The sequence below is a fragment of the Protopterus annectens genome, chromosome 1.part2 (genome assembly GCF_019279795.1).
Source record: "Protopterus annectens isolate FY-2018-M chromosome 1.part2, PAN1.0, whole genome shotgun sequence".
Classification (NCBI taxonomy): domain Eukaryota; kingdom Metazoa; phylum Chordata; order Ceratodontiformes; family Protopteridae; genus Protopterus; species Protopterus annectens.
In genome coordinates, this window is record NC_056727.1 from 400,234,483 (window position 1) to 400,240,482 (window position 6,000).

Here is a 6,000-nt window from a genome sequence, read left to right on the forward strand (position 1 = left end):
GTGATTCTTCTATACTCTCCAAAAGGGGAAGCACCAAAATAAATATGAAGGAATGACTGATCTGGCTAACTAACCAAAGTCCCTTTCACTTCTTCTGTTGCTGATGCTAGTTTCCTCACAGCTGAAGTATGTCTTTCCTAGGTTTCTGCTTCTCAGATATTTTAGTTTCCGTCATTTTAATCTGTTGTATGGCCATTCCTCCAGTTTTGTCATCTCTCTATCTTTCATATACATGTTGCTACACAAGTTCTTCCATCTGTCATAATAACCCTGAGCTAAAACAAACAAACAAAACAAATGAAGTTAACAAACTTTACAATAAGAGGAGAAAGCTATTACATGATAGAACAAAATCCATAAAAGGGAAGTCACCCCTGATCATTATTAGTAAAAAAATACGAGCACTCATAAAATCAACTAAGGCCAATTTTGAGAGAAAAATTGCCATGGATTCAAAGGACAATCATAAGGCCTTTTTCAGCTATGTTAGGAACCTGGGTGGAAACTCCCAGATATGCTCAGAATTAGTCCAAAATGATACAAAAATCACTGAACCCACAGACATTGCCAACATACTGGCAGACAGGTTCAGTGCAAACTTCACCCCCCTCCCCCCCTAAAGGAGAGATAACTATCCCAGCGGAGTGTAGCCTCCCAGACATCTCAAATGCGCAGGTGGAAGCTGCTCTCTTTAAAGCTAAAAACACAGCATCAATGGGACCGGATGGTGTCCCCGGCTGTGTGCTACACGAGCTAAATGAGGAATTAAACCCGCACATAAGGCAGCTGTTTAATCTCAGCCTTACCACAGGATACGTGCCCAAGGAGTGGTGTACGGCAACTGTGGTCCCACTCCACAAAGGCGGTGCCTCTACGGACCCTGGTAATTACCGCCCCATAAGCTTAACAAGTCTAGTCTGCAAAGCTATGGAGAGGATCATAATGGAGCTCATAAACAAAGACATAGGGGACTTGCAGACATTGGACCCGACCCAGTTTGGCCGTCAAGGGAAGATCATGCCTTTTGAACTTGGTCGACTTCTTCAAACAGTCACCAAGGCCATTGATGAGGGAAAGGCAGTCCATACAGCCTACCTTGACCTTGCAAGGCTTTCGACACAATACCCCACTCGGGTATTGTAGAAAAACTTACCAACTTAAATGTAAACCCATATGTCACAAGATGGGTTGCAAACTGGCTTAAGGACAGAACCCACAGGGTTAGAGTTGCTGGTGCTATGTCAGACTCCAAGCCGGTCACAAGTGGTGTCCCACAGGGCTCGGTCCTTGGCCCCTATTGTTCGGCATCTACTTCTCAGAAGTACAGGCCAACATGGGAGGACTTTGGCTGACAAAGTTTGCAGACAACTGCAAACTGGGCGCCATAGTGGAAAGTGCATCGGACACGGATATCCTTCAGAAGGGACTCACGGAAACAGATAGCTGGTGCCAGAGCCATGGCCTGAAGTTACGCCAAAAAATGTATAGTCATACCCTTCGGGAAAAACAAGGTAACCCCAAGCTACCATATAGGTGGCAATCCACTAAGCACAGAAGAGGTTATTAGGGACCTGGGGACCCAGGTTGACAGTGGCCTTTCTTTTGACACTCACGTTGCTAAAGTGGTTAGAAAGACCTTCTACATTGCCCACCTGATCATGAAGGGATTCACATCCAGATCTAGTGAGGTCATTGTTCCCCTGTACTCTTCACTTATCAGACCAATGATAGAGTACAATGCCCCATTCAGGATGCATCTCACCCGACATCTGCAGCAATTGGAGAGACCCCAAAAGTTCCTCACCAAAAGGATAAAGGGACTCCAAAATCTGTCATATGCTGCCAGATTGAAGAAACTCCAGCTCTATTCAGTCGCATACCGTCTGCTCGGAGGTGACATGTGCCTGACATACAAGGCCATGTCCAACCCGGAATTAATGGACATGCTCCACCTCAAAAAATCCAAATCCACCAAAACCACTAGAGCAAGCGACTTAAACCTTAGCACGGACATAAATAGGACGTGCTGGAGGGATAGATTTATCACTCAGAGACTCCCTATGCTGTGGAATAAAATCCCGGTCCATGTGAGGCAGAGCACCTCGCTGGCTCTGTTCAAGAGAAATCTTGGCCTGTGGATGGGAGATCGTAGGTTTACCCCGGGAATCATCTCTGTGTCACTGCTGGACAGAGGCACAACAAACTAATGGGCACAGTATTTTTTCATATAAGGGGTGGCGTAAGCCACAAAAATTTGGGCAAGGCTTATAAATGCCTTAGGGCAGATAGCCTAGTATAAACCTATGAACAGACCATCACCCAGTTTGAATTGAAACACATTGCTTAATTTGTGGTAATGGATACATGCAGATAAACAAAAGTAACAGCTTAACTAAAAATCTACCAGTCTCAAGCTACTACCCTTGTTTATGTATACAAGTTTAAACAGCATGTTGTACAGTCTCCAATCAGTTCAGTGCACTGTGCCCTCGAATAATCCTTCTTAAATGCTGTCACACTATGCATGTCAGCTAATAAAGCTCAACGAAAATGTTACACAGGATACAGTGACGGTATCGTTTCACTGGTGTTGACTGAATAATACTGTGCCTGATCAGGGCATTCACCATAATTTTAAATATGTCTATTAATGAATCGTCACCCCAAGCTCCAGTTTCACCTCTCAGGCAAATGAAAGCCATAATAACCCCTGGGATCTCTTCTGTGTCCCTACTAGACAGAGGCACAGTAAACTAACCTTAAAAGGGCTATCTTCTGTGACCTACTATACAGAGGCACAGTCAACTAATGTAAAAGGTTGCCGAAAGCCAAACACACTCTGGCTAGGCTTATAAATGCCCTAGGGCAGATAGCCTAGTATCAGCCTATGAACCTATAACAATAATAATAATATTAACAACAATAGCTGAATCTGAACAGCACCTCCAACTCCAGTGACATTTTAGCCCTGAAGAACCCAAACATGCAAAATACCCCATCACTACCCAAACTGTATAGCCAGGCACATCACACTATCCACCCATCCTAGCCCTTTCATCTTGCGGATGTCTCTTTGCCAAGCCTCAGAGAATTCGCTATCTTCACTGCAGAGTCCACTTTACCACTTTTCATTTGTGCCTCCTCACGTCTTTGTTTTTCCAACCGCATTTTATTTAAGATAATCTCTTTTGTACTTCTGACCTGCCAGATATTGACCCTCATGCATTCTATCACATCGTCCCATTTTGTCTCCCCACAGTATGTTATATGGCAGTATTATGCAGAGGCTTAAAGCAATGAGCTGTTAATGACGCTATGTCGTGTAGTTGGCATGCATTTGGTGAAACTCTTAATAGTTCATTTAACAAGACAGTAATCCAAGATCAAAAATGACATTTGAACTGAATGTGAATATAAGTAAACAACTGAATAAAAATTGGCCTCCAAATGTAACTTGCTACTGCAGAGTCTTCTGATTATCATCAGTGTTCTCTGTTTAGTATACCTCACCCATCTTTGCCTTGTCACATTATTTTTCAAACATCAAAAGCCCCCCCAAAAAAGCAGGTTATCAGACGCTGAAAGTCAGTTTTAACGGGTTAGGCTAGCATATACTTTGACTTTATATATGAAAACACATGCACGTCAAACACAAAACTTAAAAAGCAGTATACTACAGGGGGTGATAAACTTGAAAAATAAAATGTCCACTTGTAGTTTCTAGAGGAAATTACACTTTGTTACTGAATCTGAAAATAGCTTAACAATATCACAAATTCATGATTAAAGAATGTTGAACAACATCTAGCACTCGTCTTCCATAATTAAGTTGAACCAGAACTGACTAGCACAATCACAAACAGAATGTTGTCGTCCCCCCCCCCCCCTCTTGTTGACTGAACATTTCCCAGCAAAACCTCTTTTTTTCCAAATACCAGCCACAGTTCTACATACTTTTTAAAATAATTCAGACAGAAAAATCCAGTTCAGTAATGATTATCTAGTTCTGTTTATCCACAGTTGGTGTTTTCATTTCATACAGCTGCTGTGGAGTGAAAAGTGATCTTGCCTGTATAATTACATCAAATGATGGGAGGACAGTTCAACACACACCCCCTCTGGAAGCATGCATTTACAATTTCAACTAACTTTTAAACATATCCCCATTAGAGTACACATTTACAAACTCATCCAACTTTTTGATAAGACTTTAACTGTCTGTATAACTCCAGTTGTTAAACCATCAACCATTTTTTTTTTATTTATCGTCTAAATAAAAGAGCGAAATGATACTTGTCCAGTCCACAAATTAGACTGAAGATGTATTTGCCCCCAACAGTTGGCACGACACGCTCCAGTCTCAGAAACACGTACTGCTTTTCTAACTTTATAAAAAGTTTACACACATTTCTAATGCGAGTCATGCAGTCACAACCTATTTTATTGTTACTTTCAAAATTGATCTCCAATTTACAAGCAAATGCTGCCGCCAGCTTCACATTATTAGCCCTCCTTACTAAAATATACAGGAGGCGGGTGCTTTTCATATTCCGCTATTCTACCTGCTCTACAATCTTAAGGACCCAGTAAACGGTAGCTGGATATTTACTAATTTATTAACACATATATACTACCAATGACATTAAAATTAAGGACTGGTAATTCAAGTACACCTTAAAAGTGGATAATCTGCTTCAGATAAACGGGATTGTATTTGTCGTCACCATTTTTCGACAGCTTGGAAACATGTAATTTAAATGGATGCAATATCATGTAAACAACAGCAACCACTCTGCCCTTCCATCCAGGATGTAACCTATAGCTACTGCCTGTCAGATGCTCCTTGGCAGTAATCACTACAGCTATGGTTAAGACAGCTGTCAACCCCATACAGTCACCAAGAAATGTGCATCAAAATACGTGACAAATGTTGTGTTTATGAAGGAAAATCCTCCAGCTACAGAAAGGCTTACCTACTGACTGTCAACAAATAGATATCATTGCACCCTCCCTCTCTCACGCTCTTCCCCCGTTATAATCCTCCCAGCGCCATGTTATATCGCTTCCCCGTGTTCAAGGATGCCTGTCGCGCAGGAGGCAGGCAATCAATCGGGAATGGGGGGAAGGGCAGCGTACATCCGGGCTGTTGGTGGGGCCCGAGAGCTCGGATCGCGCGCACCAACTAGAAGACAGGCACCTGCACAGGCGCGGCCGCGAGTGCGGAATGAGAGGATAAGCACAGGTGCTTGGGGGGGAGTGGGGAGGGGGTTATACGTTTGTTGTGTGGCAAATGACTGATGACTTGGGGGAGGGGGGAATCCCAGACTAAAGAAACGATCGTAGGGCTAGCTACTGGTAGCGTTACTTTGTGAATTCTGATGTTGCCATGGAGCCTGTTAAATATACTTCTTTTAAAAATAAGCACGTGTACATTTTTAATCTATAATACTCTCATTTCATTTCACCTGTATTATACGGTTTGCAAAAACCGCTGTAGTGATGCCAAGGTCTTTTACACTTGTTTTCCACCACCCACATGTATTTTATTTTTATTGCAAAAGCCATAATAGCATAGGGGGTTCACAATGGTAGTAGGGGCTTACAATGAAATTCCTAAGGAGTGGCCTGCACGTCCTTATAATTAAGCTTATTTAACATATTTGCTATTGAAATAGTTTGGTAGTCCCTATGTCTGCAGTACGGATAGGAGAAAAAAATTGCATTTACAACCTTCTTGAGCCTGGTAAAATAGCTTTGCTTTTGACAGATGGAAAAATAAAAACATAATCTGCTGCATCCCATTGCTAATTGGAACTGACCCTGTTGTTAAAAGTAGCAATGAATGTGTTTTGTACAACATATTGACTTTATAATATGGTATGATTTTTTATATAGCATTGTAGATATTTGTGGTGTTGTTGCTGGGGGAAAATATTACTTTAAAAAAATAGTAATATCATAGCTGGCCTTAGGCATATGCCAACTAAGCGTCCGCCTAGG

The 6,000-nt window shown here is 42.0% G+C and overlaps 1 protein-coding gene across 3 annotated transcripts in view; it reads right to left on the reverse strand.

Moving 5' to 3' along the window:
- PAK5 (p21 (RAC1) activated kinase 5) overlaps positions 1-5,230 on the reverse strand; it is a 2,555,323-nt gene extending 2,550,093 nt beyond the window's left edge. For 2 of the 3 annotated variants that reach the window (XM_044056629.1, XM_044056641.1), the window contains exon 1: positions 4,974-5,230. The gene's annotated coding sequence lies outside the window, so the exon portion shown is untranslated. The remainder of the gene's footprint in view (positions 1-4,973) is intronic. The other variant, XM_044056651.1, reaches the window with a different exon arrangement.
- Between the last annotated feature and the right edge of the window lie 770 nt (positions 5,231-6,000).